The 18,040-nt window shown below is 37.0% G+C and overlaps 1 protein-coding gene across 4 annotated transcripts in view; it reads left to right on the forward strand.

Moving 5' to 3' along the window:
- LOC136838605 (glycoprotein-N-acetylgalactosamine 3-beta-galactosyltransferase 1-like) overlaps positions 1-18,040 on the forward strand; it is a 60,797-nt gene that overhangs the window by 4,700 nt on the left and 38,057 nt on the right. For 2 of the 4 annotated variants that reach the window (XM_067103853.1, XM_067103852.1), the window contains one exon: positions 10,730-10,909. The exons of the other annotated variants lie outside the window; for them this stretch is intronic. The gene's annotated coding sequence lies outside the window, so the exon portion shown is untranslated. Of the gene's footprint in view, positions 1-10,729; positions 10,910-18,040 lie in introns of those variants that run through there. 4 annotated transcript variants of the gene reach the window in all.

Consider the following 18,040-nt stretch of genomic DNA (forward strand, 5'->3'; position numbering starts at 1 on the left):
TTACACCTTATAATATTTACATCATTTCACACTTTCCCATTTTTACAAGGGAGCAATCATTCCTTTCACCTATTGCTTTGACCAGCCTCTCAGTTACATTAACGCAAGCATACTGAGTAATTTCTATGATGATCCCTTCAATGTGAAGTGTTTTTCCATTATTCAGCCTCTCAGCTGCCCCATCAGCCACTTGCAAAAGCATACTCAAGTTTACATTAACCCTGCCACTCTTGCAGCTTTCAAATACATTGCTCTTCTATATTTTACATTCTACTCCTCTTGAAAACTCTCACTACAATCCCACAGGACTGCATTCTCTTTGGAGAACTTCTTTAGTTTCACTTGTTTTTATTCCAGGATATATGTTGCTCAATAATTTTTCTCTATCACTTTACCTTCAATGCAGTACATCTTTTTTTGTCCTTATAATACTTGCTAACCTTAACCACTAAGTTTTCAATGTCTTGCACGTTTGTTCTCTCACTTTGTCCTGCACTGCCTTATCAGTCCTCTTGAACAACACTCAAAAACTTGTAGGTGTGAAAATACAATCAATCTCTAACTTTTCTTAAAAAATGTCTCATGTCATTACCACACCATGGACTTCCATATTCATCTTACTTATGACTGATACCCATAGGAAACCTCTAGTTCGGTAACTAAACCTTAAATTTTGCACTTTCCTCGTAAACTCTTTCCACTTGGGCATTTTTAACCCTAGTCCACTTTCCATCTCTCCATGGTGTTCTCATCTCTTATTAAACCTACTTATCTCCATAATAACAAGTCCTAGCATTCTGATTTATTTTATTTATTACCAGGAACTAGCTTCATTAATTTAATGGGTTTTTTTTTATTTGCAAAGTTTCACACTGATAATCTTGCATTGGAGGCACTAGTTAAAATCCAATAATTTTCGTGTCTTGGATGTTCAAGATATCAGAAAATACATCATATACCGAGTCATATGTCACAGTGGATGTAAAGTGAAATCCAGCTGAACTGAGACGTCTAAAAATACAAGGTTTATTTGTCATGATATCCACCAATCCTTTACAGAACCCAAAACCTGAAGGCGTGTCGCAAGCAAAGAGAAGCTGGCGACTAGAGCAGCCAAAGTACGTCCACACCCAGCCAGAGCTTGGACGGGAAAAGACAATAGGTTAATTCAACTAACATGCTGACTTTCCCGTCCAAGCTCTGGTCTAGTGTCTACGTGCTTTGCAGCTCTCGTCGCCGGCTTCTCTTTGCTTGTGACACTCCTTCAAGTTTTGGGTCCTATAAAGGATTTGTGGAAATTATGGCAAATAAGCTGTATTTTTAGACGTCTCAACCCAACTGCGTTGCACTTCACATCCGTTGTAACATATGACTTGTCATACGATGTCATTTTTGATATGGTGAGCATCCAAGACCACGAAAATTATCGGATTTCAACAAGTACTCCTAATGGAAGATTATCAGTGTGAAAATTACATCACTTTACAATAAAATAAACATTAAATTAATGAAGCTAGTTGCTTATAGCAAATAAAATAAAAAACATGCTGCTTTCACTTAATGAAAAAGAATTTTAGCCCCGACACCAAGTTAATCATGTTAAGTAATTATTAGCAAATTACGGAAAAGGAAATTGAATGATGTCGGCCATTCGCAACTAAAGGACGTTAATCGAACGTTATCGGTAACCGCCAAAAGTTTAGTAAACAATTAATGAGGAAGACCTTGAATGCTACCAAAGAGTAACGAAGTATTTTGCAAATAACCCAGTCTGACTAACTGTACCATGACAAGAAAATAAGATGAGGGAGAGATGACAGGCAAACAAACTGGATTTGACAGAATTGATTCACATACGGTTTACATCACGAGACGTACTTGTAATTCAGAAACGCTCTATCTTGGTTCATTAAGCAATTCAAAAGACAAATAAAATTCATGATCTTGCTTTCGTTACCATAACTCTCTCTCTCTCTCTCTCTCTCTCTCTCTCTCTCTCTCTCTCTCTCTCTCTCTCTCTCTCCATAACGGTTTAGAGATGATGCTTGCGTAAGAACTAATAACTTATTATATAAGTTGAATGTATCAGAAGCATTTACTGTAAAAACAGTCCCACTAGATTTGAAATAACCTACTTCAAAATAAGAAAAATACTGTGTATAATTTAGGCCAAAGGCCAAGAGCTGGGACCTATGAGGTCATTCAGCGCTGAAAGGGAAATTTAGAGTAATAAGGTTTCAAAGGTGTAAGAAGAGGAAACCTCGCAGTTGCACTATGAAAGAACTGTTAGGAGAGGGCTGAAAGTAAGACGGAAGAAAGAGCATATGAACGGAGATACAGTAAAATTAATGAACGGGGGTCGCACCTAGGAGCCAAGGTTACGCTGAAAAAACCTTAGGTGATGCTTATAATTATTCGCGCAAGAGACCATGGTTATAGTCAATAACTCTTCAATAGCTCAATTCCTATCTATGCGTACGGAGGGTATTCTGAATAAATAAAGAGCCAAGTAATAATGTTTATACGTCTTGTTGTTAAGCACTTGATTAAAATTATGTAAGCAGATCAGTTATTCTTGAAATTACATGATTTGTAATGAAAAATTTTAAAAAAATAATTTAGGTAAAAAACAAAGGCATACCCATTAAACATTCTAAAGCAGCCTTTTTATTGCGCTCAAGCTGGTCCTTAAGTCTCATATCTCTTGGAGACAAAAAAGAAAAAAAGTTTAAAAATCAAAAGCTTTTATGTTTAGAGAAATACGTGAAACAAAATAGAATCAAGAATAACAGGAAAGGACAACGAACAGTTTCAATAGTTCTACTGAAGAAAATAGAAATGGACAGTCTTAGGGAGTTAGCTAGTCAAGATTAGAAATTTTGACTTTTAAAAATAGTGAATTTGAGAAAGAAGATGATGAAATCCAGAAACCAGACTGAAAGAATTTCTTACTGATTACGAAAGCGGAGAATGTTGGTGAAATGACCGAAAATTAGAAAAAACCGAAGTTCTTGCATAACCGGAAGAGACACTGCTGTAAGAAAAATATTACGGTAAAGAACAGTTAACATAAAAAACTGATCATTTTAAAAGCAAGGAAAACAGGAGTAATAAGTTGTGGGGCCCAACTTAAGGGCAGATGATGATGATGATGATGACGATGATAGCGAAAACTACAAAATAATCATTCTTAAGGATATTTTGTCTAAAGATGAAATTACGTTATCAGTTTTAGAAGGTTTTTTGTTAAACAGATTCAAATCATAATTTATCTTAGCATGGTTCTATGATGATGTAAAAGTAAAACATTACTAAGAAAGTTAAAAAAAAAAAAATGAAATCTGAATTTTCACGTCATGCAAGAACACAAGAAATTGTAAAAGTAAAGACACAATCTATATCGGCGTGAAACGCAATCGAAAACAGGCATAGCAGGAAAAATCGATTTAGTATCTATTTTCTTGTGCACAGTTAATATCAAATTATTAATTTCCACCTCAATTATCACCGCTATTTTCTGCGTTACATAATAGTGGTAGTGCCTGATGCCATTTTATTAAAAAAAAAAAAAAATCGGCAAGAGCACTGCAGACTGCAAGCACTTCAAAACACCAGTCCCTTCTCAAATGGCAACCAAGGCGTTGCGTTAGTATCTTTCGCTTTCTTATTTTGTAAACCATAACTCTCATCACGATCATTATCTTCCGCACATCCTAAGCTCAATCCCAGATATCTTTGCTGTTCTTTGGATGAATGAAATATTTTTTTCGAAAACAATTACTCGCCACCATAATAAAACGGTAATTTTAAAACATAAATTTAATTTTTAAATTTTTTTCAGTTTACCAGAGTTCTCCAAATGGTCAAATTAATAAACAAGAAAGGGAATGATTTAATATAGATTAAACGCCTTCTGTTCTTAGTTTAACCAATACACACGTACATATAATTTATCTCTAGTGGTTTAGGAATGAAAGATCAACAACTTTATCTTCTACATGGCTTTACATCCTTGAAGTATGCTGTAGAAGACAATAGGAATAACTCTGCATTTCTTTTTAAATTGTTTTCTATTCCTTACTTATATTTTAGCAATACAAGACAAGCAAGCGCAAATATTGCTTTACATAGTTATGTATATTTTATGTGCATTTAAAATATACTAGCCAAACAACTAACATCAAGTCCTTCATCCTTTAGGACCCTATATTTAGGAAGAAAGGCTACACAATTTACACCACCTAATAATAAGACAAGACGAATAACTTTTATCTCCACCTACACAACTTTGAATCTTTGATGCCTTCTTGGAAGTCAAGTCAGGTGATTTTACCCCTACATCGTACTGGAACCCTTTCCGTTTTTGCGAGACAAGACAAACAACTTTACATATACTCCTTCACAATATTGGAATCTAATACGTACAACATGATAAGCAACATTATACCTGCTCTTCTGCGGTATGAGTTTTCAGTCTACTTTTGGACACGACGAACATTATGATTACCCAGCCTGCATTGTTTTGCATAATTTGTATCTGCTTCACGAAGATAGTATCATCAACTTTACACTTCTTTACCATTCTGGAACAGACTCTGGATGAACATTATACTTTATTTTATGTCTACTTTTACTTTATTTTATGTCTACTTTACACTTCCTCCATTACCATTTTTTGTCCTAATTAGAATAACAAGCTGAACACTACAAATGTTTTTATTCTTTCCTGTATATCGTGTTAAACCTCTTATAAATTTTAGGGAGGAAAGCCAAAAATATGACATTGCTTTGAATCCAACGTGTGCATTTCAGTATGATAAAAGGAACAGCTTTGCATATCCAGTATAGATATTTTGGAAGACGGGTGGAACATATTATCACCTATTCTTATACTGCTTTATTTCTTTCATTTTAGGAAGACACGCAGAACGAAGTTATAATTCGTCTTAAAATGCTACGTATACACTACATATTTGAGTTCTTTTCATATAATTTTTTAGGACAAGAACACGAGCTTGCTTACACTTCAGATATCATATATTTTGCGTATACCTTAGGAAGACAAGTCGAATAATTATAATCTATTGCACTCTTTTGTAAAGCTGAAACATCAAGTTTAACCTCCTCCCAATCCGCCTGTCACCACCCTACAAGCAACGTCTTCCGTCATCTATTTAGAATTCTTTTTTTCATTTATTCTGATCCGCGTAATTTTCCAGTTTCCAAAACATGTGCATCTTGTTCCAAAAGGGTTAGACCATTTTATTTTTATGCTCATTTCTAGCAATACCATTCTCGGTGTAAAAATGTCTAGGTACTTTATTCATCACGCAACATTTACACAAAGTGACGTTAATTTTTCCTCGTTTCCTGAAGCTACATTGTCTCACTACAAAAGGAATGATCTAAAACAGTTACATACCCAGTGACCGTCATCATGTAACCGTGAGCTTCAAGGTATGCTGGAATACACGTGGAATATGAAAGACATTATCGAAGACGTTGCGTAGCGACAACAACCTGACCATATCGTAAGCGGCCTAATTAAGTCCCTCCAACAAAAGGGGTTCGCCATGAAGACTTTTGAAGAAAATCTAATTAAAGGGCTGGCAACATCGTCTTGTTGAGAGAAGTATATGATTCCTCTGTCTTTTGTTCTCCACCAAGAATTACAGCTCCACTTTTCCCTCAAATACTATACTGTGATAAGGGACAAAAATATTTACGGTTACTTTTCACAGGCAAAATGAATTCTCGTCACCGTTACGATTCACGAATTAATAAAACTGTATAATTTCAGCAGCAAAGTAGCTTAATACAACTTTCAACCCATTCGCCAATGTGCCTCCATTTTTACCATGAACTGTACATAAAGAGCAAGACGTTACGAATCAAATATCTTCCAATAATAATCAAACAACTGGAGAAAACAAGGATAAAAATACGAACATTCTCACATCGATTCAATTTCTCAAATCTGAAAGTAAAGTAAGTAACTGTGCGTTCTCTGGCGCTGTGACTGCCTGGGTCACTGGCGCCGAACAACACCTGAAAGAATATCTTACTCATGAAAGAAAGGAAAGAAAAAAATACTACAGAAAATGTACATTTTCAGAATATAAATATCTTTAAAAATTAAAATTACACCTAAAGTTATAGCTTGAAAGAAAAATTATATTCCGACTCTAAATTTATTAAAACTTAACTCGTAGGAGAAGGCCAGCTCTCCACCAAATTTAAAGTTATAATTGACATCAACTTCTAAAAGCTGTTTGTCGGACATGTGTGGCCAATAAGTAGGCGACAAAGGCCCGTCTTCTATCTGGACATGTCACCGTACTAGCAAGGTGATATCTCACAAGTGAATCTCCCACATTTTATTTTCATTTCGTGGTTGTCAATATTTTTACCATCGATCATGAACTAAATTTCTATTCCAAGGTTTTAAATCGTTCCCCAAGGTGGGACATCTTGCCAGTGGTACAATTGCTGCTTGTTTTGCTAATCGGTCCACTTATTCGTGCCTCCATACAGCTACATGTTCAGGCACCCAGCAAAACTCAAACATTCATTCTCCTGCACTCAAATAAACGAAGCCATCGTACCAAATAAGTCTGTGTTGGCCATCTTTTCCATCAGCTTACATAAAAAGGATATTAAGGTAACAGCTTTACTTTACCTGTCTTTAAATACGCCAAAATGATGAAGAGTTGTTCCGTACATTTAGAATGCTGATGTCTTGATATATTCGATTTATGATACTTCAAATACATTTACTGTTACTTACTGGAACATGCCATATGGAACACGGAACTTCGTCGTGGGCTGGGATGTATCGTTACATAAATAGTTTTATCAGCGTCCACTGTTATTACTATCCTATCTAAAAACAAATAAGAGTACCAGTGTTTAACGAAATATTCTCTACGACGTTTTGATCAAATTTTCAATACAGTTTTTTTTTTCAATTCTAGTTCTTATTGTATTCTATAAAAGGAATGTGGGAATAAAATAAGAGGATATTCGGTATTAATGCTACAATATGTCACTCAAAAAGTAGGGGCTCTTTTCTTCTAATCTGTCAAGCAAACAATTCTTCAATCGTGCAGATATATAATAAGAGTTACTGCTAGCGAATATTTAGTGAAGTAACAAAGCATCATGTATCATCGGTCACCGCAAAAAGTATCATGTGTTACCACCCATGGAAATTTATCTTGATCATCCTCTGATTCAATTAAGGATACGATGTAAGTTCATGAAATATATTCCTTCTCTCTCAAACAAACAAACAATTACAAACTAGAATGGAAATATACGCTGACATGTTTTCAAATTCTTTATCACAATGATCCCATTTCAACATTCGAACTTTATGTCACAAAATGCGAAAGCTGCTCAGTTCTGTTCCCTAAGTCCATTAAAATAAAGTTTATATTTTTAAAGTATTCACTTTATCACAAATGAACGCTGATTCACGAAAAGCAAAGGAGACGAAAAACCTAATTAGATGTAAACAATATCCAAACAATCTGTCTTCAGATCAAGAGACAAAGTAATGTTATTGTTCGAAGTACATCATAAAAGTATCAAAACGTAAAATTTTTAAGAAAATGCAGTTCTAATTCTCCAAAGTAAAACTTTACAGACTTTTAAAACGCTGGATTAACCAAACTAACCATGTAAAGTAAGTATCTTATTTTAAAAATGAAGTGTCCGAATATCATACGAGTATACTGATTCAACATCCATAGGTAAAAAAAAATGAGGAAAATACCTGTCAATGGGAGGGATGTATTAAAAATAACATAAGAAGAAGAAGAAGAAGAAGAAGAAGAAGAAGAAGAAGAAGAAGAAGAAGAAGAAGAAGAAGAAGAAGAAGAAGAAGAAGAAGAGGGAGAACGCTGAGCTGAGACCTTTTGGGGGATCATGAATAAAAGATTTAAGGGGGATCATTTGAATGATATACCAGAAGCTAACGAAGACATTAAGGTGCTCACGAATTATTTCAGTTTTTGAAATGGATTCATAAACTGAAAACACCAGGTTATAATGGAATCATGGCAGAAAAGATTCTAGCTGATACTGAAATAATACCTCGTATACTACTAGACTATTTTACATAATGCGGAATGATGAAACAAAGCCTTGCTATACATATGATTGGAAGCTATAGCAAAGGTACCAAAAAAAGGTGACCTGACAATGTGGTAAGTAACAGAAGCAATTCACTTACTTTATTATTATTATTAGTATTATTATTCAGATGAACCCTATTAATATGGAACAACCCCACAGGGCCACTCACTCGAATTCAAGCTTCCAAAGAATATGGTGTTCATTTAAAAGTAACAAAAGGTAATAGGATATACAGAAAGAAGAGATCAGCTATTAGAAAAGAACAAATAAATTAACATATTAATAAATACAGATATACAAGTGTTAGTAAATTAAAAAAATACAAGTTATAATGCACTGCATTTTCGCTTGAACTTTTGAGGTTCCAATTGCACAATATCCTCAGGGAGACTTTCACAGTCCAACGGTGTGAGGAATAAAGGACCTCTAGAACTGAGAAGTTCGACAGCGAGGCACATTTACTGCATACTGGTGCTGCTGTTCAGTAAATCTTGTCTCTCTCGGCAAGAAAAGTCGATCAGGAATCGAGTGTGAATGTGAAAGATCTCTGTTAAAGTACAACTTATGAAAAATTGACAAGAGACCATCCATCGATGGTCCAAATCATAACTGCTAATGTTAGGAAATAGAAACCTACCACCATGAACCGCTCTTTCTTAAAGAGGCAAATCTCTTGCAGGGGAAAACATCCACACCGGAGAACAGAATTCTAGTAGAGGAAAGATGAGTGAATTAAAACAGGTTGCATAGATTTCATCACAGTTATAAATACATGAGGCTTTATATGTAAAATACCTTACTTCCGTGCAGCATTTGCTGAATTTCATTAGATGTTTCTCTAAAGTAAGATGTGAGTCAAAAGAGGAGGATGGGATGGAAAATCAGTATGGGATGGAAAATCAGTATGGGATCTAGTAGATCTCATACTAATCTACTAATCAATATTGTTTTCGTTTTACTGGAGTTCAACCTCATACCCTACTGATTACACCATTCTCTAACCTGCTCAAACCACAACTGAGACTAAGTGCAGGTTCATTTCTCATAAGTGGAGGCTTTATTACACCCACAAGTGTTGCATCATCAACATACTGAACAGTCTTCTTTCCAAGACAAAAACCATATCACTCGTATACACTAAAAACAACAGTGAACCAAGAACACCGCCCTGTGGAATTCGACACCATAGGCCTTGGTTCACTCAAGATCCCATCAACGTTATTGTCACCATAACCTTTCCTTCTGTTTGTTTTCTTTTTGTGTAAACCGCTGATTTACTAATTTTGTGCATGAGTATTTTTGTGTTGTGTTGTGTTGTGTTGAGAGAGAGAGAGAGAGAGACCTTTAACCAACGACACACTTCCTCAGTGCAGAGGGAGCGACCGAGAACCAGTAACTAACATTGCAATAATATTTATCTATGTAGATACGGATAGACAGAGAGAAAAGGGTTGCTGCTGTTAGCAATTACGAATGAAATGAAGCTCATAATCATAAGAAAACGTCAAAAGCTATCATATACCAGGAAATCGGCGCACATCAGCCGGCTCTAAAATATGTCGCACCAGCCTTTTGTTTGAGAAAGAAAACTTAATAAAAAAAAAAGATTATATTTTAGCGGTTCGGATGTCAAAGCAGCCTAGATGAAAGATTGCCGAGCTGACTCTGGTATTTATGTTAACGTGAAACATACTAGACAAGAAGGGGCACCAAGCGTACCAACTATCCTGTAGCCAGTCTAATATTATTACTGCAATCACAATTATGAATAACTACGGTTAAATAAATAAAATGAGACTAAACAGAAATATGGCTGTTGAATAGATTTTTTTTAACAAGTAACACGAAAACAGATATCACTGTTGTAATCAGACACGTTACCACAACGGCATTCTGGTATTTATAAAATGTTTAACCGTTTCCCCCTAAGACCTGGAAATATGGTTTATTATCTTCCATACATACTTACAAAACCCTTGCTTCTTCATATTTTTTCTCGGAAATACACGGTTTTTGTCTAAATGTCATATGCATTCGACTCGATTCCTTGTATTCCTCTGCACCACCATTTCTCCTTTCTCTGTGCATAGAAAGTTAACAGCTACACTTTTCAAACTGAGCTGGATCAAGCAAGCTACCATCGCCCCCATGACCCATTCCGGCTAACCACACTGTGTATGTTAACAGTACCGTCGTCTCCAATATGAATTCAGTTCAACGTCTACCTGTGTCTAGGTTGAAATGAAAGGTTGACTCGTGCGGTTTTACGTGTTTTAGATGTTTCATAACGATTCTGCAGCTTATGTGTTCCTACAGAAACTTTCAATTTTGTCTCTAGCAGTAAAGTATCTGAGTTAAGACTGTTAGTGTCCTCTAAAGTAGAATATCTTTGGTGTTGCCGCCAACGTTTCCCCATCCTTAATACCAAGAAGAAATACAGTTCTTTTTGGGCTTCCTAATAAAGGAACATTTAGAAATACGACTTATATTCCATTTAGGAAGATTTTTTTTTTCGTGAAGCAATATATTTATTACAGTTGGAATCACAAAGTTGTTACAAAAAATTAATCTTTTATTTCCCAAACTTCAGTCGCTTGCCTCGTCACGGATGCCTACACCACCGTCAGTTGATTCTCTGCAGCTCCCTATACCGATATCAGACAAATTCATAACTACAACACTGAACATTTGTGAGGCGTCAAGAGCTGGATCAAGAGGCCTGGCATTCGTACTATATTATCTTATCAGTATTTGGACGGATATGTGTTCGGTAAGTCTGCAAAGTCCTTGTCATTGGGACACGGGCCCTAATGTGAGGTTAAATCTGGGTAATTTGTATCTCACCTGAAATGGGTTTTTCGGGTATATTTTTAGAGCATTGAATGAATTTTACATCGATTTTCCAACAGAAATCGACAAGTTTTGTAGTTTGAAACTTTGAACCAAACTGTAAAACGATGGATTTCAGAATAAAACCGGAAGGAAACATTTACCTTAAAAATAAGATACTCGACACGGAAGCAAATTAACTGTTGATGACCAATGGAGGGTTGGTTTGTTGGTAGAGGTTAAGCCTAGTGTAGACCGCTGAACTCGGGTCCCAGAGATAAAATTTCTTCATGAAGTACTACTGACACGATTTCTTATAATGTTAACTTTCAAGATTGTTAAAGGAAAGAGGGATAAGAAGGTATTTTTGTGTACCACAAACAAACATACATTGTACTAAAATGAAATGGAAATAATGCATAAAACAAAGGTGGAAATTAAAATTATCAGAGAAGATCTTAAATCATCGACCAGGGCTCTTACCATGGTTTAAAATTTATCACGAGAAAACATTCTGTATATAAGATAATCATCGTGTCCAAATCAGTGCAGCACGATTCCACAATAAGAACACATTAGATTCAAATATTCTTAACAATCTTACCAAGCCTCTATAATGCACATCAAAATCCCCATTAACATACTTAAAATTTTGTTAAGTGTCCCTAATCATGAAAAGTAATTTCCGTTTTCTATTTGACACTCGGTTCGTCAAAGAAAACAAACCCATAAACTACGCCACACTGAAGAGATAACCCATTAAAACCATGAATTTAAGTTAAGTATATCTTAGTTTAACCAGACCACTGAGCTGATTAACAGCTCTCCTAGGGCTGAGCCCGAAGGATTAGATTTATTTTTACGTGGCTAAGAGCCAATTGGTTACCTAGCAACGGGACCTACAGCTTATTGTGGAATCCGAACCACATTATAGCGAGAAATGAATTTCTATCACCAGAAACAAATTCCTCTTGTTCTTCACTGGCCGGTCGGAGATTCGAACTCGCGACCAACAGAGTGGTAGCTGAGAACGGAACCCGTTAACCCAGCGAGGAACTGAGACAAGGATTGGACATCTCAGCTGTTTGCAAATCACGATGCAAATGAGCTGGAAAAGTGAGGCTGGGAGCTGTAATGTGCATATTTGTTTTCCAGTTAAAGTCGATGGGATTGGTAGAGAAGTAGATTACTCCCGCCAAGATTTAAATGTATATATATATATATATATATATATATATATATATATATATATATATATATATATATATATATATATATATTAAGAGAGAGAGAGAGAGAGAGAGAGAGAGAGAGAGAGAGAGAGAGAGAGAGAGAGATTGCTGCTAAGCCCCAACGAACAAACACTGAAGAAATATAAGTCGAATTTGATAATAAATTTGCAGAATGCAAAAGTTCGTTGGTACAATGAAAGTAAGGAGGATATGTGTAAGATTCCCAGATCTGTTTGAATGGCTGCCTTCTTTTGTTGTTCTTTGCTTTTACTAAAGTGACGGAGACGAGAAAGTTAACAGGTAGATTGTTTTGACCTTTAGAATAAGCATATTAGATTATGCCAGCTCTCTCTCTCTCTCTCTCTCTCTCTCTCTCTCTCTCTCTCTCTCTCTCTCTCTCTCTCTCTCTCTCTCTCTCTCATGGAAAGGTAGAGGATATAACAGTACAAGGAGCTATAATTATCATACGATGATCTCCATTCGTCATTGGCCAGACATTATTCATTGTTCCCTAGCTCAAGATTGTCATGACTGCTGTAAACCTTTCAGTTTTTAGTCTTCAGGCGTTTCACATTGTCAAGTTGTATATCTAGGTGCTAGCAACACCTAAGAATACAGAGAACTGTATCCAGTTTATTTTTGTCTTATAAATATATACTGTATATATATATATATATATATATATATATATATATATATATATATATATATATATATATATATATATATATATATATATATATGTATATGTGTGTGTGTGTGTGTGTGTGTGTGTGTGTGTGTGTGTGTGTGTGTGTCTGAGTGTCCTTTTGTTATCTGAATAAATGGATTCTAAACATGTATCAAAAGAATTTTTGTTGTGGTTTACTCCCTAACCTATATCCAACCCACGACAATTTTGTTCCTCAGACCCCGGAAGCAATTCGAATGTAAGAAATAAGGCTTTAAGTGTTAATGATGTCGGAATATGAGATATTACAATGAACTACTCATACCTTACGACACTTGGATTTAGCGGCGATGATCATGGAACATTTGTGGAAGAAGATCAAGCAAGGGAACGAGAAGAACGTCAGCTCAGTGACGAAGAAAGGTCGAAGGAAGGTGAGCAGTAAGGAAAAAAATGGGAAGCCGAGCGTTTAGAGAAAAGAAGTCAAAGGTTTAAGCCTCAAGAATTCATGTACTGGAAATGGAACGACTTCGAAGGTCTGCAGTTTATTCACACAAAAACCAAACGTCTTAAGTATGACAAAGGAAAGGCTGATTTAGATATATAACTGGAACAATATGCTGAAATACATCAGTGGTCGACAGAAATTGGTTAGTTGATTACAGTACCGTAAAGAAGGCAATTTTACAGAGGTAGATGATGATAGAAGGATGTAAATTGAAATTTTGAGATACGAAATATAAGGGAGAAACTGAATCAGTTTAATAGATTTATATGTGTCATATTTTGAGATATGCATCAGTTTATCTTTAATGGAGGAGACCTATAGGGGTCTGAAAGATATAATAGTTCTTCAAGAAGTATTCCCAAGGAAGTACCACAGGAACTAAGCGCGTTTATTAAAGAACGAAGCCCAACCTGCAGCTGGACAAGAAGTGACCAAGGAAGCGACCCAAAGAGGCAACAGTAGCACCTACGACACCTCTAGACCACTCCATCAGATTTTATGTTATCAACATTGCCTCCAGCAGAAGTTCCTGGAGGACATGGGTGCTGTCAGGTCATTAATAACTAACATAAAAAATCAACCAGTGACCAACCAACACCAAACTGTAACTTGTGGCTACTAACAGCAGCCCCATTGCATCCTATGGCCAATGAAGCATCATCCTCCACCTGATGGGAAGGAAATACAGGTGGGAATTTATCATTAACATACGAACTCCCCTACTCAGTGCAGACTTCCTCAGACACTATGAGCTCCCCAGCAATGTTGCCCACTGCCACTTAGAGACAGTTTCAAAATGGCACAACTCTGCAGAGTATAACCAGACCCCCATCTCATCAATAGGGACCACTCATCTAGACCACCAAATGCACAGATTCCAGAGAACTTTATCAAACCCAGGGTACTGTCAAACACAGCTTCCTCCATCACATCAAAACAATGGATCCTGCAGTCAATTCGAAGTTCTGCTGTCTTCAGAAAGATGGAACAGGCGGGCCTTTGCCAGAAAGCCTCCAACCCACAGGCGTCAGGACATACACCTTCAATTACTAAACATTCAATATCTGGAATCCAGGGGCTACATTCTAGAAGCTGATGGCTAACATCCTGGGCGACTTCCTCTCATGCATCTGCTACATCAATGAAATACACTGTAACCATATCAAGACTCTACTATCCCTTCTATGAAACAATACCCTAACCATTCATTCTGACAAATGCATTATTGCCCCCTCTGTCATGTTCCTTGGTTGTCACATTTCCAAGAACAGCTACAGCTACAGTTCCCAAGGTTTCAGCTGTCAGGATATATCTGACATAAAAAACTCCAAGAATTCACATGAATGTAAATTATACCACAGATTCCTTCCCAGCATTGCCAGTGACTTCTACAACGATTCGCTGTCTTCCCCACATAACTGAGAAAGAAATATAAACTGAGAATTAAGACTGGGGAGATGGCAGCTGCCTATGCCAGGCAAATTTGTCAAGATTATGAGAGGTTTGCCATGTCTGAACTCAAGAAGCAAGTTGTCGGCTGTAGCCTAAAAAAAAGTGGATGAGCTGTCCCTCCCCACCTGACAGGTTATTTATATGACTAAAAGGAATCCCTGCAAGAACTGGTTCCTTGGGCAAAGTGCATGCTTGATAAGCTGGAGAAGTGGTACAGACTCAGGAGAACCCACCCTAACCTTCAGGCACTGGTAGTAACAGGATTGTGGCATGAGAAACTCCTGGGTCAAGACCAAGGAAGAGGACTACATGGAGTGGGCACCCAGATTCTGGTGAATGCCTGCATGTGTGCCTGTCCATTAAAAAACCAAGGAACTGTGGTGACACTTCCTACAAGAGGAAGAGGGGTCAATGGATGGTGCTGAGGCACCCTCCACATTAGACCAATGCCCCACGAATTGGAGCCATGGTAGGTAATCAAGCAGAAGCGCCATTTGGAATTCAGGGAGTATGGCTCCCATCCTACAGGGCCCATCAAGAGAGCCCCGCATCTACATCCTGGAGCTAAGGCCTGATAGAGAGTGGCACAAGAGGAACGTTGATATGCCTTCATGGGACATAGGAGAGTTCTCACAACTGCTGCCAATGTGTCCATGAATGAAGTGAACCAAGTAACCAGGCATATAACCAAAATGAGAGGAAGAATCACCTTGGAAACAGCTGAGAACAACTGCATGTTCAAATATTTTTGGGCAAACTACAGGAAATGCAGGATCAAGTAAATAAGGTAACAAACAAAATTGAGCCATTAATGCACTGGTTTTGAAATCCAAAGGGTAAGGTAAACAACTCTAATCTAGTAAAATGACGACCAAACTGGTAACAGAAAAATTCATATGGCATGGCACAAAGGGACACAAAAAAGTAGGAAAAACTGTTTATCAAGTATTTACTCCAGAGACCCGTATCTCCCTCCAATGGGTTTAGGTACATTTTCACGCAAAAAAGGACACCAAACAATGGCTGGATGCAATCCCAGTGACAGAAGTGACAACGAGTGCTCGTGCAACAGCATTTTCAAATAGCTGGGTTAGCTGTTTCAGTGCAACCGATAACATCACCTCCGACGGAGGGTCGGCTTTCACCTCTGAAATATAGACTGCCTTAGCCAAATAACTGAGGTAAGACATACAGCTCCCAAAAGCATATAACCCAGGCGCCAACACCATGGCTGAAAGAGCTTACAAATCCCTCAAAGCCACGCTCACTGCAAGGTGCAATGGGCCCCTACTGGAAAGCACAACTACCCTGGGTACTCGTCAGCCTACATGTGACCCCTAAACAAGGAATCACTCATCACTCACCGAAACAGTAATCAGGAAACCCATCTATGTAACAGATGGGTTCCCCACATGACTGTCACCCAGATGAAAATTAAAAACTACAAATCGTAGTTGGAAGATTCCGACCGTAACTTAAACACCAACAACAAATTCATTTTGAACCAAGTGAGCATATGCCATTTTGTATTCATCAAAAATGACGCCCAAAAGCCATCCCCCCACCCACCTCTAATACCCAGAGGCCCATATCCAGTCATCAAGAGGAAAACAAAGCCTTTAAATTATGCATACATGGTAATGAGGACTGGCTTAAACCTGCCTAATTGGAAGACAAGGACACCCCTCCCATCATCAATTCCACGTTCAGGTGGCAAATCCAACCGGCACCTACAACAAGCAAAAACAAAGTGATTAGTGTAATCGACAGGCAACCAAAATGAAAAATAAAAAACACATATACCCTATTAATTCAATCAAGGGTAAAAATACTCTGCTCTAGTGAAACCACAGAAAATGTATATGGATCAAAGAATGTAAGTGATAAACATAAACAGTTACAAAAAAAAAAGTTTAGTGAAAATTTAGATCATTATTTACTAACAACTGTATAGAATTTCTTTCAATGCTTTTTAAAACGCTTTCATGTGTTCCACCAATATCTACATATTTTTAATTTAGCCATTTGTCCATTACCACTTTTGTATACTGTCAGTATGTTGGCCTTTTTCTGTATTAATTAATTTGTTATTTGTTATTTTGTCTTACCCATTTGGGCAGAGTTCCTCAATGTCTTTTGTCTGCTCCTCAGCGGCCCTTTGCTTGTTTACCTGTTGTTAAAGTGCTTTTTTCTCTTTTCAAGTATTGCTGTCCTTGCTCCGCCTCTTTGAGAGGTTTTGTTTTTGGTCCCGAGATGAAGGCGTTTGCATTGGTTGCGGCATTGGTTTGCTACTGCTTTGGCCATATTTATTTTGACACTTGCTTTACCCTGAAATGGATGACCCTACCCATATTAATTTTTTATGCTGTATACATATCTGCTTCTGACATTCCCATAGTACAATGCATTCCCATGAAACTTTCTATATAATTTTTTAAATTTCTTTGTACAGTATATAAACATCCTTTGTTTTTGCCAAAATCCCTGGCAATCAGTACCCTAACGGCACCAAGAATGCACAGCTTAGTAATGGTGTGGAACAGTCGCGTATCTATTATCATCATTACGATTTCCCATATGTCTTGGTGCATTACAAATTCAAACGTATATAATTATAAAACTGCCCTTGTTATAGAAGTTAGTGTCACCCGTCACATGTACTTCATTTCAATTGGCATATTTTGGGGTTCCTCTGCCACACCAGATTTAGCCGGCAGATCTGCAAGCTATCACGTAGCACCCTCTCGACCACGTGCTTGTGCGTCACTGTCGTCACCTATATCACGTGCTCCGAGACACCACATTTCCGTCTGCGCACTTTATCAAGAGAAAATCAATCTATGGGCAAGAGCCCGTGCTAGTATAATGCCAGCTTAATCATAAACAACAAGAACGACAATAAACCAATGTACTTACAAACCTTTTCACGATAACCAAAACATAGAACAAAAAATTGCCATCTAGTAATTCACACTTTCCCCATATGCTTAAAACTTACAGACGGTGACATTTAATTCATAAAAATTAATACGATGAAAAAACACTCAAACTGAAAACTCACTGGAAGAGATAAAACGATACAGCATCAATCAATTTATGATCACAGAACAGAACATCTGTTTTATGCTGTTTCGTGTTATTTGTTCTTCCAATGATTTTCCAGTTTATTTTCGTTTAAGTGTTTAGAAACATAATCGAGCTGTCAGTAGA

The sequence above is a fragment of the Macrobrachium rosenbergii genome, chromosome 5 (assembly GCF_040412425.1).
Source record: "Macrobrachium rosenbergii isolate ZJJX-2024 chromosome 5, ASM4041242v1, whole genome shotgun sequence".
Lineage (NCBI taxonomy): Eukaryota > Metazoa > Arthropoda > Malacostraca > Decapoda > Palaemonidae > Macrobrachium > Macrobrachium rosenbergii.